Source organism: Peromyscus leucopus, chromosome 2 (genome assembly GCF_004664715.2).
Source record: "Peromyscus leucopus breed LL Stock chromosome 2, UCI_PerLeu_2.1, whole genome shotgun sequence".
NCBI classification, from domain to species: Eukaryota; Metazoa; Chordata; class Mammalia; order Rodentia; family Cricetidae; genus Peromyscus; species Peromyscus leucopus.
In genome coordinates, this window is record NC_051064.1 from 30,617,637 (window position 1) to 30,637,021 (window position 19,385).

The 19,385-nt window shown below is 41.4% G+C and overlaps 1 pseudogene; it reads left to right on the forward strand.

Moving 5' to 3' along the window:
- Positions 1 to 1,476: 1,476 nt before the first annotated feature.
- On the forward strand, positions 1,477 to 14,982 carry LOC114684043 (annotated as a pseudogene).
- Positions 14,983 to 19,385: the final 4,403 nt, after the last annotated feature.

Here is a 19,385-nt window from a genome sequence, read left to right on the forward strand (position 1 = left end):
TACACAGAGAAACCCTGTCTCGAAAAACCAAAAAAAAAAAAAAAAAAAGATCTAATTAGAGAGGTATACCTGTTAAACAGTGGCACAGGCATCCTAAAGCAAGCTTAAGAAAGAAAAATCTGCCTTCCCAAAAAGGAAACCCTGTAAAGGGAACAGGAAAGTTCATTAGAATACCTGAAAGGCTTTCTGGGAAATGTGATATCAATGCAGGGTTCAATGTGATATCAATGCAGGGTTCAAACAGGGCCTTATATGGACTAATAGCTGCGCAAAAATATTTTGCTTAGAGCTTTATGGCAGTTCAATACAGTAATTTCACCCTCAGCCTATGACAAGGCTTTGCAGTAAGCTTTTCTGCTGTAACAGAAATCATGGCACAGGAAAGCTGTTATGAATTTGAGTAAAGGGACAACCTCTAATTAGGAACTGTTTGTTGCTGAGCACATTTCTGCCAGTTCCAGAACAGTTGAGAGAGCTCTGTAGCAGGAAAGGTGACTTTGGGGTGTGGGTTTGTTCAAAAATATTACATTCCCCTAGCAACAAATGTTACAACTCCATAGCAACAGTACTCACTGAATCCCAGCATTGAAAGTGTCCTTGACAAATCTTGTTTCAATCACTCAAGAACTTTTAAAATAATATCAAAGCTGACTAAATGATTGGAGTACTTCTAGTCTTGTTAATAGTTTAGTTAAAATCTTTTCTAGGTGCTCAGAAATTTCTTATAGATGTTTGCTTAATGTTAAGTTAGTTCTGTTATGTGTAAAGTGATAATAGTTAAGAAATCTTTCCTAGATATCTTTTCTAAATCTCTTCTAGGTATTAAGAAATCTTTAGGTGTTTGAATAGATCTATAGAATTTCTTTAAGACCTGTAGTAATAAATGGCCAAGTTAGTTACAAACGTAAGTTTAAATAAGATAAGTATATTTGTGAAGGTAGTGTAAGAAGTATATTTACTAAGGTAGTCCTATAGAATGTAAGTAAGACTTAGATAAGATTTATAAAGTAGAACTATAGATAAAGTAGTCCTATAGAGTGTAGGTTTAAATAGGTCATAGATTTAGTTAAAAAAAAATGTAGGTTTAGAATATATAGGCTTTAGGTGTAAGGATATGATGAAGGTTTAATAGAGGAATAAGAATCCATGGTGAACTTCAGACTTGGCAGTTCCAGAAACCACCAATAATGGCATGAAGCAGCTCCAGAAACTGCTAACTTCAAAAAGAAGCAGCAAAAAGTAATGTCCACTGCTGAGACCTGCTGGGACATGTGAAGCGAAAGAAGAGCCAGCACCAGTGGCCAGGGTCCGCAGGCTTTCGGCTGTGAAGCCAAGCTACGAGAGAGGATAACAGCAAGCAGCAGTTTGGAAAGACCTGCAGAGATGCTGCGCTGCGGGAAAGGTGAACTAAGGTTCTACAACCTTTGAGATGCTACACCATGAGAAAGGCGAACAGCAGAGAAGGCCCAGCGGTTTATGTCACCTCGGGAAAGAATAACAGTGAGCAGAGCTGTGGTGAACAGCGGAGACGGCAGAGTCCAGAAGGCTTCAGGAGGCCAACAGCAGAATGGTGTCAGTGCCGGACAAGCAGCTGAGATGCGCTGGAGAGCAGGAAGCTGTGGAGGTGAGAACCGTACTCCAGGCTGAACAGCCAGCTTGAGACGCTGTGGGAACTGCTGAGACTAACTGCAGCCCGAGATCCCAGCAGCAGGATGTGACTGCAATCATGGAGTTGCCCTGAGGCTACATTTGTCATACAACGGGACAGTGTATGGAGGATTCTGGGACCCAGTTTCCTGAGCACTTGAGCTATCAACGATGCAGAATGGGTTTTCCTCCCAAAGCCGGGTTTGCTGTGGAAAAGCCACAGTTCAGCTCATGACAGCTGAAGGAGCCTTGAGCTCCTGTGGCTGTGAGGGGAAGCTCTCTAGCCTGGTCTGTGAGTGGCCTGGTTATGGAAGGCCACAGACTGCAGAGCACAGCAGTAGATGAAAACCAAAGTTTCAGAGAGACTTGCTTGAACTTTTCATATTTGAAACTGTTTGCTTCAGAGTCATTACGACTCTGACAGCTATACACAGACTTAAGGGCAGCTGACAAGCCAGGCCCTGACTATGAATGCTCGGAGAAACTTTTAGCAATGGTACCAGAAGGCTTTTTCAACTTTTGAACTTAAGAAATGAAATGGACAATAATAATTTCATTACAATGGGAAAAGCTTGAATTTGTTTATGCATATAGACTCTATCAATGGTGATTACTTATAAACTGTTTATGGAAAATGAAACTGCTTATAGAGAAATTTAGGTTTTCTAATTAGGCTTGAGATTTAATTTAAAATATAAAAAAAAGGGAGAGTTAATATCCCTCAGTATATTTAACTTAAAAATATTTTTGTGTTACTTGAGTGAAGTAATGTTATGTTTTGTATAGTTCTATTAAGAAATTGTTCTTGAATGTAGGTTTGTATGTTGAGAGTAGGTTTGTAGGAAGGTTGAGAGTAGGAATTATAATTTTGTATAGTTCTGTTTATGTTAGAATTATTATGTTAAGTTTGATGCAGTTGCATCAAGAGTTTTTTCTTTTAAAATATAAAGAAGAGGGACCTGTTGTAGCCCACCAGGCTTCCTAGTGGCTGTACCCAGCAGGACTGCATAAGAGGTTGATTGGACCAGAGGCCTGGATATCAGCTGACTGTAACTAGCAAGGGGGAGGTCTTTTGCTAGTCTTGGCATTGTTATAAATAGACCTTTGGAATAAAGTTCTGGGCTGGTGGATAAGGATCCAGGCCTACTGGAGTCTATCCTGTGTTTTCTCTCTCTTTGCTCTCTCCTTTCTATTTCTAACTTAGTCTCTTGTCTCTCATTCCTCAAGAGTTCCTGGGGTAAATAATGGTGGGGGCTGGTCCTCTACACTGCCTAGGCTACTAACTCTTGTCTTTAGCCTCTACTCTCCTGCTTTCCTGACCAGTCAAGGACTTCACTTCCTTTACACATTTGAAAGATGAGATTTTTTTCAATAGTCCCTCTAGAGGGGTACCCCAGAACTGTCACATCCACATCCAACACTCCAAATTCAGCTGGAAAAATCCATATCACTCTTCACCACATACCATAATTGCAATTAGGGGTACTTCTTCAGAGGGACAGGAGGGATGTAAAAACAAGAGGCAGAAATTGGCTAAGCAGTTGAAGATAAAGAGACTCCAAAGAAAAGTAACTAATTTATTTCTTGTTTAAAAACCAGAAATGTCTTTGACAGTCTCATGCTTGCCAGATATTCCGAGGATGTTTTGGGGGTGCTGTCTTAGTTGGGCTTACGACTGCTGTGATGGACTACCATGACCAAAAGCAACTTGGAAAGGAAAGGATTTATTTCACTCACAGTTCCACATGACAGTTTATCCTCAAAAGCAGTGAGGGCAGGAACTCAAGCAGGGCAGGATCCTGGAGGCAGGAGCTGATGCAGAGGCCATGGAGAGATGCTGTTCATTGGCTTGCTCTTCATGGCTTGCTCAGCCTGCTTTCTTATAGAAGCCCAGGGATGGCACCACCCCCAATAGGCTGGGCTCTCTCCCAGTAATCACTAATTAAAAAAAACTCTCTATAGGCTTGCTTCTAGCCAAGCTTTCACAATTAATAATAAGTCCCCATTATTTGTCATTATTTGTGGGCTAGCATTCCCAACAAAAAAGTATGACTATACAACATCTTCCTACTTGTTAGGAAATATATCCATTTAGATCCTACAGTGTTCCTCTGGAGATCCAATTGTGTAATATATGAAAATCCATGACACCGTGTCAACTAAATAAAAAATCTTTAAGATTTATTTTTAGTGTATATATGTATGTGAGAGAGAAAGAAAGAGAGAAGGATGTATTTGGGGTGTCCCCTGGAGGTCAGGGGGTATCAGATCTCCTGAACCTGGAGCTGGAGTCACAGCAGTTATAAACTGCTGATGTGAGTGCTAAGAAATGAAGTCTGGGTCTCTCAGAAGAGTGACTTGGGTGCCCATTTCTCTAGCCCCGTCTTGGTTAGGGTTTTTATTGCTGCAACGAAACACCATGACCCAAGCAACTTGGGAAGAAAGGGGTTTATTTCAGCTTATCTTCCACAACGCTGTTCATCATTAAAGGAAGTTAAGACAGGAACTCAAACTGGGCAGGGACCTGGAGGCAGGAGTTAATGTAAAGGGTTATTGTTTACTGGCTTGCTCCACATGGATTTCTTATAGAACCCAGGACCACCAGTGCTGTGGATATTGATCACCAGTGCTGTGAATGTGTTGCTCTGATTTGGTTGATAAATAAAATGCTGATTGGCCAGTAGCCAGGCATGAAGTATAGTATAGGCAGGACAAGCAGAGAGGAGAATTCTAGGAACAGGAAGGCTGAGTCAGGAGACACTGCCAGCCGCTGCTGCCATGAGAAGTAAGATGTAAAGTACCGGTAAGCCACAAGCCATGTGGCAACTTACAGATTAATAGATGGGTTAATTTAAGATATAAGAACTAGATAGCTAGAAGCCTGCCACGGCCATACAGTTTTAATTGATATAAGTGTCTGTGAGTTTACTTGGGTCCAAGCAGCCAGCTGCAGGGCCATGGGAGCCAGACAGAACAAGATAACTTCAGTTACACAGCAGCCCAGGGTTTGGCACCACCCACAATGGGTTGGGCCATTCCCCATCAATCACTAGGGAAATGCCCTACAGCCCAGTCTTCTGGATACATTTCTTTTCTTAACTTTATTTTACATACCAATCACACTTTAACCTCACTTCTCTCCTTCCATTCCCTCCCTTCCAACTCCCATCTACTCCCCTCCCCAATCTATCCACTTCTCCTCCATCTCCCTTCAGAAAGGATCACACTTCCCATGGGTTTGAACATAGCATGGCATATCAAGTGAGGTAGGACCAAGCTCCTCCTCCTGTATAAAGGCTGGGCAAGGCAATCCAACATGAAGAACAGGTTCCCAAAAGCCAGCTAAGTGCCAGGGACAGGCCATGATCTCACTGCTAGGAGCCTAACAAACAGACCAAGCTATACAACTGTCACACATGCAGAGGGCCTAGGTCAGTCCCATACAGGCTCCCTAACTGTTGGTCCAGAGTCCATGAGCTCCCACGAGCTCAGGTGAACTGTCTCTGTGGGTTCCCTGGATACATTTTCTTAAACTTTAGCTTGTGTCTTGGAAGTTGACATGGAATTATCCAGCACACCTCCTAAATTAAAAATAAAGTTAGGTTCAAAATACATCTATTCATTTCATATGTGTGAGTGTTTAGTCTGCATGTAAATATGTGTGCTATGTACATGCCTGGTTCCTCAGAAGCCAGAAGATGGGGTTGCATCACCTGGAGTTCTAGTTACAGATAGTTGTGACCCATCAAGTGGGTGCTGGGAATCAAACTTGAATCCTATGAAAGAGCAGCCAGTGTTTTTAACCTCTGAGTCATCTCTCATGTGAAATTTTGAATGTGATAGAAACTCTGACACCTGTACATGTTCAGTTATATCATACTTCTTCCTTCTACCCAGTTACCTCCTTTCCTTTCATTGAATGATATTCATGAAAAGTGAAACTATACTGAGCTTCCACAATAGTAACATATTGTTAAAAACAACAGCAATTTGTCAGCATCATGGCATATGCCTTTAATCTCATCATTCAAAAGACTGAGCCTGGCAGATCTGTGAGTTTGGGGCCAACTTGGTCTACATAAGGAGTTCCAGGTCAGCTAGGGATATAGTGAGGTCCTGTCAAAAAAGAAGGGGGGGATGGGTAGAGGAAGGGAGGAGAGGGGAGGGGGTGGAAAGGGAAATCAGAAAAACAGCAGAGCTTTAAGTAGTATCATCTTTAATCCCAGCATTCAGGAAACTGAAGAGAAAAATCATGAGTTCAAGGACAGCCTGGACCTGTGGTGAGACTCTTTCCTAAAACAGAAAGAATGTGAACAGCAACCTTCAGTGTTGAGAACTTCTGGAGGAGAGGAAAGAGAATCCAGTCATCCCTTCTCCTATAGTGTTGATTCATGTACAAGTCGACAAGCTGACTAGGGTAGGAGTAGGGTGTGAGGAAAAAACAGAGACAGAAGAATAGACAGAGACAGAAAATCAGTCCTGGGAGGGCTTCTGGTCAGTACCAGAAAAGCCCTGAGTTCCCTTCACAGCTGGCTTACATACAAACTGAAAGGCTAAGGTAGAACAAAGCACAGCACAGGTGGTCTAGCCTGTCCTTGAATCAAGGAACAGGCAGTTTCATTCTCTCAAACATGTGCCTCCTGCTAACAGCAGCAGCCTGCCTAGAATTTAACATTTGCTAAATAATCGGTTCTCCCACAAGCTAATCAGGACTTTCTCACAGCCCCTGTACTTTTCCCAGAAGCCTTATCAGAGATTTCTCACAGCTTCCAAAGAGACTAGAGCAAGCAAGCTTTGAACTCTTTTGGGTCAGAGTGGACTTTAGCTTCAAACTAAGTCACTGTGGGCTCCCACACCAGCTGAAAGGATGGCTGAGATATTCAGCTCTGTCCCAGCCATGAAGCAGTAAAGACAACAAATGCATACAGTAAGTAGCATTTGGCACAGACATTCTATGAACTGCACAGTGGAAGAGGGGCCCCAGGTAGTCAGGCTTGTAAAAACACTCTATACTTTGTAAAAGATCAAATGACTGTGAAATTGAGATGAATGCTAAAATCAGAATGGCAAACTAAACAAGAATCTGGAATTGTCATTTCACTAATCCCCACAGCTTTCAGTCATTCCAATTGGAGAAGGGTCCACAGAGTCACAACATCCAGTTTAGAGGATATCTAATGATGGGTGTACCGTAATACTCTCCACACCAAGCTAAGGTGTACCATAACACTCTCCACACCAAGCTAAGGTGTACCATAACACTCTCCACACCAAGCTAAGGTATACAACACCATTCACTAAGCAGTGAGACTCAACAGAAGAGTGAACACAAAGGGCAGAAGATTCAAAACATCTAATGTTAAGCTATTTCGTCATTCAACAGACCCTTAGCTAGATTGTTCCTAGTCCCTTATGCTGTCCCTGTCTTATGGGAATGAAGACAAATATCCTTTGTAAAGGAGGCAAAAGAGGAGAAGAGATGGTGTCAAACTTGTTCTAACAAAATGTTTAGTGTGCATACCTCCTTCTAAATAGTAGTTCATCTGGACACACTAAAAGAATATATCTAATAAAGCAGAAAACATATCCCTTAACAGCTATAATCAAACGGGGCCCGATGGTATAAAACTACAATCCCAGCTACTTGAGAGGCTGACACAAGATGACAAGTTTCAGGCCTGCCTGGGCTACATAGTAGGTTTAAGTACAGCCTGAGGGGAAGAAAACATACATACACACACATACATACATACATACATACATACATACATACATACATACATAAATACACAATAAAAGTCTATAAAGCACATGCCCAGCATGAGTGAGGTTCCCCTAGACAACTAAAATTGTGGAGTGACAGATAGATGGAGGGAGAGAGAATTTTGCTTCAGGCATGGAGAGAGCTGCCCGAATTTACCTACAATTGGGCGGGTAAACTCAGCTCCAGGAGCAATGCCAGCTCGGGGAGAGTGAAGAACTCTCAATCTCCCATGGTAAAGAGCCAGGAGGCTTTGCTCAGGTCTCCTGTGCTGAAAGCAGAAACTTGGCTTTGGCTGGAGGAAAGGGAAATGGAAATGGCGGACCTGAAAAGAACTATGGGAAATGAAGTCCGAAACATAATGATGACATAGAGAAATGCATCCTGGGAAATGTAGTTCATAGAAGCAAGACAGCATAGGCAATCTACTATGCAGAAAAGGCAGACAAACTGGGATAAAAACTTTCAAACTCTCAGCCTAAAACTGCTTTTTTCCAGGAGCTGCTAAAAAGCTTGGCTTTACCTCCCAAAAAAACCAAACAGGTGATCAAAAGCTTGTCTCTCAGGAGACATTTAAAATGCTAATACCATTTGTCAATAAGCCACTTTAAAAATCCTTTAAAAAAAGGGAAAGTCGTCCATATAATGAACATTGCTTTAGATATGAAGAAACTGGTGGGCAAAAAAAAAAAAAAAGATTCTTTGCCCCTTGAACAAACAGCCTGCAACGAATGATTCCTTTGTAAATCTAATAGGGAGACAAAGAAACAGGCATTCACAAAACAAAACAAAACAAAACAAAACAAAACAAAACAAAACAAAAAGGACTGCTTTATAGATGGGGATCAAACTTCAAAAAATCTAGTTGTATCACCAAATGGTCACTTCACTTGAAAGTTCTCTATGAGAAAACAATGCTAAATCAGAATGCTTGCTTATTGAATGCACTGTTTGTGAGAACAGTCTGAGTTAAATAACTCATGGTTAGAGTATATAACAGCTGCTAATAATAACATCAGGGGTTGAGAAGTTATTGGAGTGAAAATATTAAATCATGAGAATGTTCTTCCTCAGAGTAAGTTGATAAAGAATATGTTTTATGAAAGAACATCTGTGTTCTTGATTCCTTTGAACAGTAGCAGTTTTGGTGAACAAATAACCTTCCTAAGAAATATTGGGCTAATAAAAATCTACCAGAATCATCAGCATTGTTAAAAGAACTCATGGAAAATACAGCTTAAAGAAACTTAAGCAGGGGAAAATTGTCTGAGAGTCTGGTGAGGAGTGTGGAACAGAGGAATGTCAGCGCCAATGACACTCCTCTAGAGGAACTAGAGTGAAAAGCAACTAAGTCAATTTTCCTGACATTAAGGTTCCATCTTGCAGTCTGGGGATAGTAGGAGAATAAGGAGACCTCTAGACTGACAAGGGATTTGGGATGAAGTTTCAGCAATGTTTTTGGTACACAGAGGAACCTGATGGAGGCTGCAGGTCTGGAACCCCACTCCAACTTAGACAATTATCTTCTGATGGGAAATTGTTTGTTTAGTTGCCAGCTAAGCAATCAGAAACAGAATGTTCCTTAGGAGATTTTTCTTCTCATCTTTTTTCTTCCTTTTTGGGTTTGCTGTAAACTGAGAGAGCTCTCAGTAGAGTTTTTTATAAAAGATCTGGAATGCATAAAGTACAAAGGTTGCAGAAGAGTCATTGAAGAATTAGACTTGTTTCCAACTATCAGAACTTTCAGAATGATATCAAAGCTGACTATAAACTCTGAACTTTACTATAAACTCTGAACTTTAGAAATGGTTTGTGTATTTCTTGTCTTGTTAATAGTTTAGCTAAGAAATTTCTTATAGTTGTTAAGAAATATCTTATAGATGTTTGCTAAGGTCTGCTAAGAGATTCTACCTAGTGTTAAGTTAGTTCTGTTAAGAGTCTTTCTAAGAGTTCTAAGAAGGATATTTGCTAAGGTAGTCCTATAGAGTTTCCTTAAGAATATAAGCTTGTATCTTTTTAAAATCTCTTCTAGGTTTTAAGAAATCTTTTAGATGCTTGCTAGTGTAAGGTAGTTCTAGATGTCTGTATATTTCCTTAGAGTTTCCTCTTAAATATAAGCTTGGTCAATAGTTCTTCTAAGAGAGATGTGCTAATAATTTCCTTAAGAATATAATCTTGCCGGGCGGTGGTGGCGCACGCCTTTAATCCCAGCACTCGGGAGGCAGAGCCAGGCGGATCTCTGTGAGTTCGAGGCCAGCCTGGGCTACCAAGTGAGTTCCAGGAAAGGCGCAAAGCTACACAGAGAAACCCTGTCTCGAAAAACCAAAAAAAAAAAAAAAAAAAAAAAAAAAAAAAAAAAAAAAAGAATATAATCTTATAAGAAGTATAAATAAGTATTTGTTGAATGTGAGTTTGTGAAAAGTGTAAATGTTGAATGTAAGTCTAAATGTTTAATGTGAACTTGCAAGAATGTAAATATGTATAGTGATAATAGTTTAATTAAGAGAGTTGTAAACATGATGATGTTTATACCAGAATTATGCTAAAGTTAGTGAACCAGAGTTTGGTAAAAAGCTAAGGGAATCTTTAAGATGGATGTAGTTTATTAGATATAGTTTGCATTAAGAATTTATTCATTTAAAAAGGTCTTGGCACAGCTAAGGCTGTTATAGACATCTTAAGACCCATTCCAAAAAGGAAATACCATCTCTACCATCCTCTACTCCTGTAGAGGATGTGGTATGGCAGCTATGGAGATCACTGTGGAGGTTGTAAGCTCAATAGGAACCTGGGCCAGAGCTGAGTTAAACTCAGTATTCCCTCCTATCAGAGGCTGAGGGTTAATGATGGGCAACTTTCTCTTGATAGCTTCTAGCCTAAGACAGAGGATGTTTGATGGAAAGCATATCTCCATGACAGGTAATGGAAGAAATAATCATAGAGAATGACCTAAGACAGACCTCAGTCTATCTGATGGAGCCTGAGTACCTCTTTAAAAAATTAAGAGGAGGGACCTGAGGGAGCCCACAAAGGTTTCCTAGTGAGATCTGAGATTGCTTTACACAGCATTAGGGGATGGCTGGACCACATGCAAGGTCACCAGGTGTTTGGGATAGTCTACACTTGACTGTGCTGGGGGGGGGGGATTCTTTTGCTCCACCCCTTGGCATTCCTTTAAAAAATGCTTTAGTAGAGACAGAAGGGGCTGGTGAATTTGAACCCAGGCCCTCCAGAGTCTATCCTGTGTTCTCTATCTGTTTCTCTATATATATCCTTCTATCTACAAATTCCTCATTTCTCCATGCTTGAGTACCCTGGGGGAATCAGAAGGGTCTGGTCTCCCTCACTTGTCATTGTGGGTTGCATCAGTAATCTCAGCACCCAGGAAAACTGAGACAGGAGGGCCATGAGTTTGAAGAATGCTGAGCTAAAATAGTGAATTGTAGACAAGGCTTGGGTTACCTAGATAAGAGAGGCCCTGTCTCAAAAAACAAAACAAAAATACTGCCAGGTAAAATTGAAGGTGAGAGGCTACTCTGTATGAGCTGATGAAGGAGAGAATAAGAGAATCAGAATACGAAAAGAGAGACAGACAACTAGGGCCTGACTAATTAGCACTTGTCACAAAGCCTAATGATGTCCTGAGTGTGAATCCTTAAGATTCATAAGGTATAGAGAACCAATTCATGAAATTTCTCTGAACTCTGCACATGTACACACACACACACACACACACACACACACACACACACACACTTAATTAACTTAAATAAACAATCTTAAAAAATTAAAAAGAAAATAATGTATTTCAATGCTGGGCATATAGCCCTGTTAAAAAAGTGCTCACCATGAAAGTCTGTTCACAGAAGCTCATCTCTGTCTCTGTCTGTCTCCTTCCCTCTCTCCTCTCCAGCTCCCCAAACTAAACATTTAAAAATAATTTTCAAAAAAGAAAAAGATATAGACTTTATCCCAAGGAGATATATAAAGGAAAAGATTGAGAAACGTGAAGAAAGTAAAGGATATTGGGGAAAAAAATAAGACAAAGTTCTGAAAAGTTCCCTAAGGTAACAGAATGCTTGCCTTTCATGCATGTGGCCCTGAGTTCCATCCCTAGCACTGCATAAAAATTCCAAGTATTGACACCAGTGCTGTGACATCAGTACTCTTCTGAAGATGACTAAGTGGAGGCCCCATGTGCAAAGATGTTATGGTTTGCAAATGTTATCCAGTTGTTTACAGTGCCAAACACAATTTGTGGCAGAACTTGTTGAAAACTGGCTTACAGATTCACCATTTTAATGGATTTTACCATTCATGTAAATTAGTTAAATATGGATCTTCAAGGTAAAAACCTAGTTAGCAATACAATACTCCAAATCATAGCCGCATTGCAGACTAAAGGGAAATGATGTAAGCTCAAGGCAAACAGTGTTTCCCATCCTGACATATCTGCTAAACATAGTCCTTCAGCAACAATAAATATATGTGCCTCACTTAAAAAATTTTTAATGTGTATCAGTGTTTTGCCCACATGCATTTTTATGCATCATGTGTGTGTCTGGCACTTTTGGGCAGAAAAGAACTGTATCTGAAACAGGGTCTCACTGTTCCCTGACTGGCCCAGAATGTTCTATATAAATCAGGCTGGCCTCAAACTCACAGAGACCTGCCTGTTACTCAGGGTCTCATGAGTAGTGATATGAGCCACCATGCCCAGCTGCCCCATCAACTTTCAGAAAGAAGGCATAGAGCAGCAATCTGACATTAAACTTACAGAAGCACTGGTTTTGACCCCTTCCTAGGTTTTTATCTGATCTTCACAGAGACAAATGCCCTTCTCACCACAATAGTGTCTTATTCATGTCATGCTTTATGGTAGCACCTACACTTGTGAGCAGTACACTCAGGAAGAAAGCACACTCTATTTAAGAATCAAGGGTGAAATCGGAATTAAAATACTGAATGAGCACCCAAAAACTCTCTGAGTATCACAGAGACTTCATTCAAACCAGATGTTGATGTATTGATTTCAACAATGCGGTAACAAAAATCACACTAGTTCTCTGCCTCACGGCCCAGAGCTACTGGTCCACTTCAGTCTTGGTGAATGAGTAAGGCCTGCAATGGCTGTGACTGCCTTAGCCTTGGCTAAGCAGAAGCACAGACCTGACCAGTTGTCTTGTTGTCAAAGCCATAACTTTGAGGGTCCTTGATGCTTCTCCACCCTCTAATTGGCATCTGTTATGCACCTTAGTCCCTCTCAAAGTCAGTAGAGACACACTAAGAACATCTGTGAGCCACCCAAACACTGTCAGTGGTGAAAAGGGCAAAGCTAACTACATGAAACTAATGGTCTTTCCTTCAGCTTCCCTTGTCAAAGCATCGTGTAGAAAACCTGTCAGGATGCTTTCTCCAGTTGTTCTTTTCAGTATGAGTGGGAAGAGTCCTGTGGAGGACAGCTTGAATGTGAAAGCCAAAAAGAATGTGCTGTCTGCAACAGCACACCAGAGTGAAGAAGGACTTCCTGGTAGCTGGGCTATTGTCAAACCTGGAAATATAAAGGAGAAAAATGCATTCTTTGCAGCCCACCGTTGTGGCAATAGCATAGGGTCTATGAAAATAAAAAGTTCCTGGGATATCAATGGGAAAGCCACTAAAAGAAGGAAAATTTCAGGGGATTGCAAGAAAGCCAAGGTACAGTTAGAAAGAATGAGAGAAATCAAAAGCCAGTGCTACCAGCCTGAAACATTTGCATGTGGCATTGAGCACTGTTCTGTACATTATGTGAGTGACAGTGGGGTGGTGTCTATACTGGAGGAGACCTCTGTCAGTGATGCAAATGGTTGCCTTCCCTGAGCAGAAGGCCACTGTTCTGCTAGCTAGCTATGGGGAAAACTACACAAATCTGTCTGCCACTGTGAAGATTTCTGGCCAGTTATAAGGTGTGCCAAGTGCACCTGAGCCCTTCTTTCCTCCAGGAACTTATGAAGAACCTACAGGAAGAGAAAATCCTGAGGCTGGCAGATCACAGAGTGAGCCAATCCTTGTCCTTGATGTGGCAGCCAGGTTGGTGTCCAAGTGCCTGAAGCACCAAGGACAGGGGGAACCAGGGAGCTTGTGACAGAATAACAGCTTCTGTAGGCAGGGTACTGCTCACTAATGGTGCTCAGGCCAATGACAAAAATTGAAAAAGGCACTGATACACCTGGCACCCAGATCTATGCCATGCAGGCTGTGTCTGCGGGTGAAGAACCCTCCACAGCTGACCATTATTCTGTGGGTGACCAGGCCTGGGATGGTACATCTCAGGGCTATCTCTCATTGCTAGTAGGAGCTTCCACAGGGACAGCACAGAATTAGAGCCAGGACATCAAACAGCTTTGAAAAATTGCAACAGGCATGACATAGAAGTGACAGATAAATTTGATGAATTGCACTTTTCTTCTCACACCTATCTCCAAGCCAGTGAATTGCCTACAGCCGCTACCAGTTGTTTATTTATTATATATACAATGTTCTGCCAGCATGCATGCCTACATGCCAGAAGAGGGCACCAGATCTCATTATAGATGGTTTTGAGCCATCACGTGGTTGCTGGGAATTGAACTCAGGACCCCTAGAAGAAGCTAGTGTTTGTAACCTCTTAGCCATCTCTCCAGCACTGCTACCAGTTATATGAGTAGAGAGCTTGTTCCACTCACAAACCACAGACCTGACCACAGAAAGGAACCTGTGTGCATCAACATCACTGTGTGCACAATAGAGAAAGACCAGCCTTCTGCTTTAGACTGAAGAGCCTCTGCTGGGGGTGTTGCTTTCTTTGTCACCTGGATGAGACCAGCAAGAGTGTTCCCAGTTGAATGAACATACAGCACAAGAGGCTTCAGAAGCCAGTCAACCTCAAATGCATGTGAGGAGAAAAATGTTTCTGTGGAGCCTTCCATCCCAGTGGCCTCTGTGGTAGAAAGTACATTACCAGTGTTGAGGCACCCAGTTGGAAGAAGGAGATGCCTTAGAACATCTTGGAGATCAGGTTTAAAATCCAGTGGCTCTGGAGCCTCAGCAATGCATGGCATGCATGCCTGCCTCACTACACCATGGTGAAAATCTTCAGGTTACTCCTCACAGGAATCCAGCGGTTCTTAAACATACCTGCTGATATTTCAAGTTCATCATTGAATACTACACCATCAGGCCAGCAGCTTCTTGGTGGGTTCAAGACCTATGCTATAGAGAAGACCCTTGCATGCAGTGCAAAGGAAATCATGTGTGCCAGTGGCACCCCAAACCCTATTGCCAGACACTGCCCTACAGCCCTGGGTCCTGGGTGTTCTGCCTCCAGCCTCAGAAGGGCTTTCCTGGCTATAAGGGGGGGGGGGGAGGTTCATGACAGTCACTGGTTACCTGCCTGCCACAGTTTTACTTGGGAAATCCATAAGCAATCAAGAGGGAGTGAAATTGAAAAGGAGTACTCATGTCCACATAAGAGGCAAGAGGACTGTGAAACACCTGGGTCAGCCTTCGGGTGTGCAACCTCATCCCTGCGCTTTGGGAGTCTCTGCTCAGATTAGACTGCCATTGCTCAGGCAGTTTTTAAACTCTTGATTTACCAGCTGTACAAGAGATTAGTTCCATGGTTTTGTGTAGTGGTGCCTCACAGCTGTGAAGAACTCTGCCTGTTTTTCTCCATCAAGGACATTCAAAGTCACAAGGGGATCCTGAAGTGTTCCAGTACTGTCTCTGTATTTGAAGTGCGTGAAAAGGAAAGAAAACCTTTGAGAATTATGCCCAAAAAATAAAAATCAGGCACCTTACCTTAAACCTTGTATGCTTGACCCCCGTGAGAATAATGTTTACAGATGGATTTTATGCCCTGGCCTGTTTACAGTGTATATAATGGTTGTGTTTTCATGGGGCTGTGAAAGTTCACATTAAATCTGATCACCTTTACCTGGAGATGAGTGCTTTGGCCCCTCCTAAATAACATGATTAAAATCCGGTATTGTATATTATGGACAGTTGACTAAACATAATCATCACAGAATAAGACAACATTTAATAGTCAGTCTAAAACATTGTCCATCCCTTTGTCTGATTTAAATTTTTTTAAACCTTCAATAAATATGCGCACTTTAAGTTGTGAAAAAAGATCACACTAGTTTTATGTTGTCTTGTTTTTTTTCCCCTTTATAATAAAAACATTTTTAAAAATCAGTGAAGACTTATTACCTAGATATGGTAAAGAAACTTGTAGCCAAGCTTGTGACCTGCCTTCAGTCCTTAGAACCCAAGTAACAAAAGGACAGACTCCTGAAAACATCCTCTGGTGCCCCCTACCACACTCACGTCCATATGCATACATGCACACATATACAGTAAACTATACAGATGGCCAATAAGAACTTGAAAAGATGTTCAACATCCTCAGCCACCAGGAAAATACTACTTCCAACTGCCATGACAGGGCCAGAGAACAGCTTTGTGCTTGAGAGTGCTGGCTGCTCTTCCAGAGGACTCCAGTTCAATTCTCAACATTTCTTTGGGCAACTTACAACCACTTGTAAATTGAGCTTCAAAGGATCCAGTGCCTCTGTGGATATCTGCACTTGACATCTACACACACACACACACACACACACACACACACACACACACACGCACACACGCACACGCACACGCACACGCACAGGCACACACACACAAAAACAAATAAAAATAAAATATAAATCTTTATTAATTAAAATAAACTGCTTTGAGATTCTATCTCACTCTAATCAGAATAGCTATTGCCAATGGAAAAAAGTGACAACATGTGCTGGTGAGGACACTGGGAAAAAGGAAAGCCTTGTCACTGCTAGTGGAAATATAAATATGTGCAGCCACTACGGAAACTGATGTGGATAAAAGTGTACCACTCTTTGATGTACACCTGAAGGTCTGTAGGAGAGAACACTACAGAGATAAATACTGCATGTCTTCACTCATTACGTGGAACCTAGATTTAAAGTAGATGTGTATGTGTGTGTATCTACATAAGTGTGTTTCTAAGTCACAATAGTAGGAGCAGATCATGGGAAGGGAGGTGGAGATCTTTTGGGAACTGGAAAGTAGAAAGTAATGGAGCATGTAAGTAGAAGTGGCATCAGCTGAGCTAAGGGACTAGCTGACCTAAGGGGGAGACAGTGTCAGGCAGCATGAAAGGAGAGTGAGTAAGAATAAAATGTGACTCAATGTATGAAGGATGAAGGTGATGAAACCTAGTACTTTGTGTACTATCCATTTATCTGTCCTACTGAGAGTCACTTTGTAGGTGACAAACACAAAGAAAACAAAAGAAGCAGCTGAGAGGAGACTTTCTTCAAACAGGTCAAACTATTACTTTTTCTTTTCTTCTGTCTTTTTCTTTTAAATGCTAGCCAGAGCCTAAATTTCTCTAAAAGCTCTCAACCAAAGCTTTGGATGTCCTTGCTCTGTCCCTCTAAAGGTCCCCTCCTGCTCTCCTCCTGGCTCTGCAGTCGCCTGCCACCTTGTGGCTGATTTCCATGCCAGCCTATCTTCTCTATTCTCCAAGCAGCTAAAAGATCTATAGCTTGCCCATCCAGGTGTTTGTTTTTTAAACTCTAATAAATTGTCCTTGCCCACCAGAAAATAAAAATAAAAAAGAAATCTACTGAGGACTTTGTTAAGGGAGTCCTGTGGCCTAACAAACAGAGAAATGGGACCTAAGAACTTGCTTTACAGTCAAGCTCCCAGCTAAAGCTCACAGTTCTCCTCTGTCTGAGGCAGGGTAGCAATCTAGGGGAAAAAAGGAATGAAAGAAAAACGATAGAGCTCAGTTTTTTCAAGCACTTGTTGCTTTTCCAGAGGACCCATATCCAATCTTCAGACCCCACAATGTGGTTCATAACCAAACTTTCAGCTCCAGCAGATCTGATGTCCCCTTCTGAGGAGGCACACACATAAAGCACATACTTACATATAGGCAACATATTCATATGCATAAAATAAATGACATTCTTTAAAAGAAAAGGTAAATAAATGGGAAAGGACATCTCCTCACTCTCTTGGTTCTAATTTCCATCTGTTTCTGGTTGACACTCAGTACTTTTCCATAGAACTGTCCTCAGGAAAAGCTGTACTGCCCTTTCCAAAAACATCACAGATGAGACTGTTAAAAATGGACTGAACTATGCCTACTAACACCCATATGACCTGTGGTAACCAAGGGTCAATTTGATGTGTGTTCTATCTCTATTAAATCTGCTCTAGCTGCACAAAGTACCCCCAAACGGTCTCTTCAGGGACAGAATTTTTGGATTGGAAAAAGACATTTAAGGCACATGCCAAAAGTTTGCCAATATATACCTTTCTTTATATCTAAACCTACTTGCAAAGTAAATAGCTTAAAAGAACATATATAGCTACCTCTAAGATATCTGGGCCTATTATTCTAAAGCTCACAACTGATTATCTTTAAATGCATCTCTCTCTGTTTGTAATATCCTTTTTTACTGATAAAGTCACACATGTTTCTATTTACTCAATAAACTCATTAACTTAGCTTTGATCAGAGCCAGTCTAAATTCCTTTCTGTGGACGACATAAAGGACTAAGGTGCATCTCAGCAGAGGCCACCCAGGATTCTACAGGGACACTTCAGGCTGCATGCATGGTTGGCAACTGAGCTGCATTTTCTACTGATAGTGACATGTCCAGAGTCCACTCTGAACTGTGTGGCCTACGTTCATTTTTCAAAGGACAAGCTCACTACAAATTGCATTTTTAGTCTCAATAGAAAATAGGATAGTAAGGAGCTGATGATATGTAGAAGAAATGGGAAGACATTGACAACTTCCACATATAAAGACAATGAACAATAGGGATGTAGTGGTACACTGCTATAAACCCAGAATTCTGGAGGCTGAACCAGAAGATTAGCTTGAGGTCAGCTTAGTCACATAGTAAATTCTAGACCAGCCACAAAAAAAATTGTTTGTTAACATTAAATGCCCCATTAGAGGACTTGCCATGGGTCTTTCATGTTACCTAAGTGGGCCTCTAACTACTATGTATTAGAGAAAGAAGAGTTCTCGGCCTCCTGAGTGTTGGGATTAAAGGAGTATACCATCATACACACCAAGCTTCAAAGTAATTTATTCATTAACAATAATTAAATACTACTCTTGCAAAATAAATTTCAGCTAGCTCTTATTCATCATACCTAAATGTGCAGACTGAGGGACAGAAAAAGACATTGGAACTTTGAACTGTGTGGACTACTAGAAACAGAGTTCCAGGGAAAACCCTATCCAAGGAAAACCCTATCCAGAAAAATAGAAACCAAAATAATGCTGGCCAATGCCTGTGAATGTGGATCTGGGTTCTGGCCACACATATCTACATTACTTTTTGTTACCAGAACAAACAAAATGGCAGGTTTATTCTCATTGCCTTTCAGTAGACACTGTGCTCTTTTGTCCTATTTGAGACTAACTAGGGTCTCACACATAGCCCAGCCTGGTCTCAAACTCAAGATCCCCCTGTTTCAGCTTCTGTGAGCTGGTATGCAAATCTCCCAGACAAATGCTTATTTTTTCCCTTCTGTGTAAAGTATAGAGTAACTCTCGCCTCCTGTCTGCTGTACTCTCAGCCTTGCAAAACCAAGAGGACTTTCCAACAGAAGTTTCTGGTCTACACGCTCCCATTTCTTCAGTGTCTATGTATGACAAGTGCACTCATTTGATAGCTAATAGACTACATATTATAATTTAAGACATCCTCAATATTCACAATATTTATATTATTTTCTTCTTGTTGTGTGAGGGGTGTGTGTGTGTGTGTGTGTGTGTGTGTGTGCGCGCGCGCGCGCGCGCGCGCACTTGAAACAGGGTCTCATCCTGTAACTCTGGCTGGCCTTGAACTCACTTTGTAGGTCAGGCTGGCTTCAAACTCACAGAGATCCACCTGCCTTGGC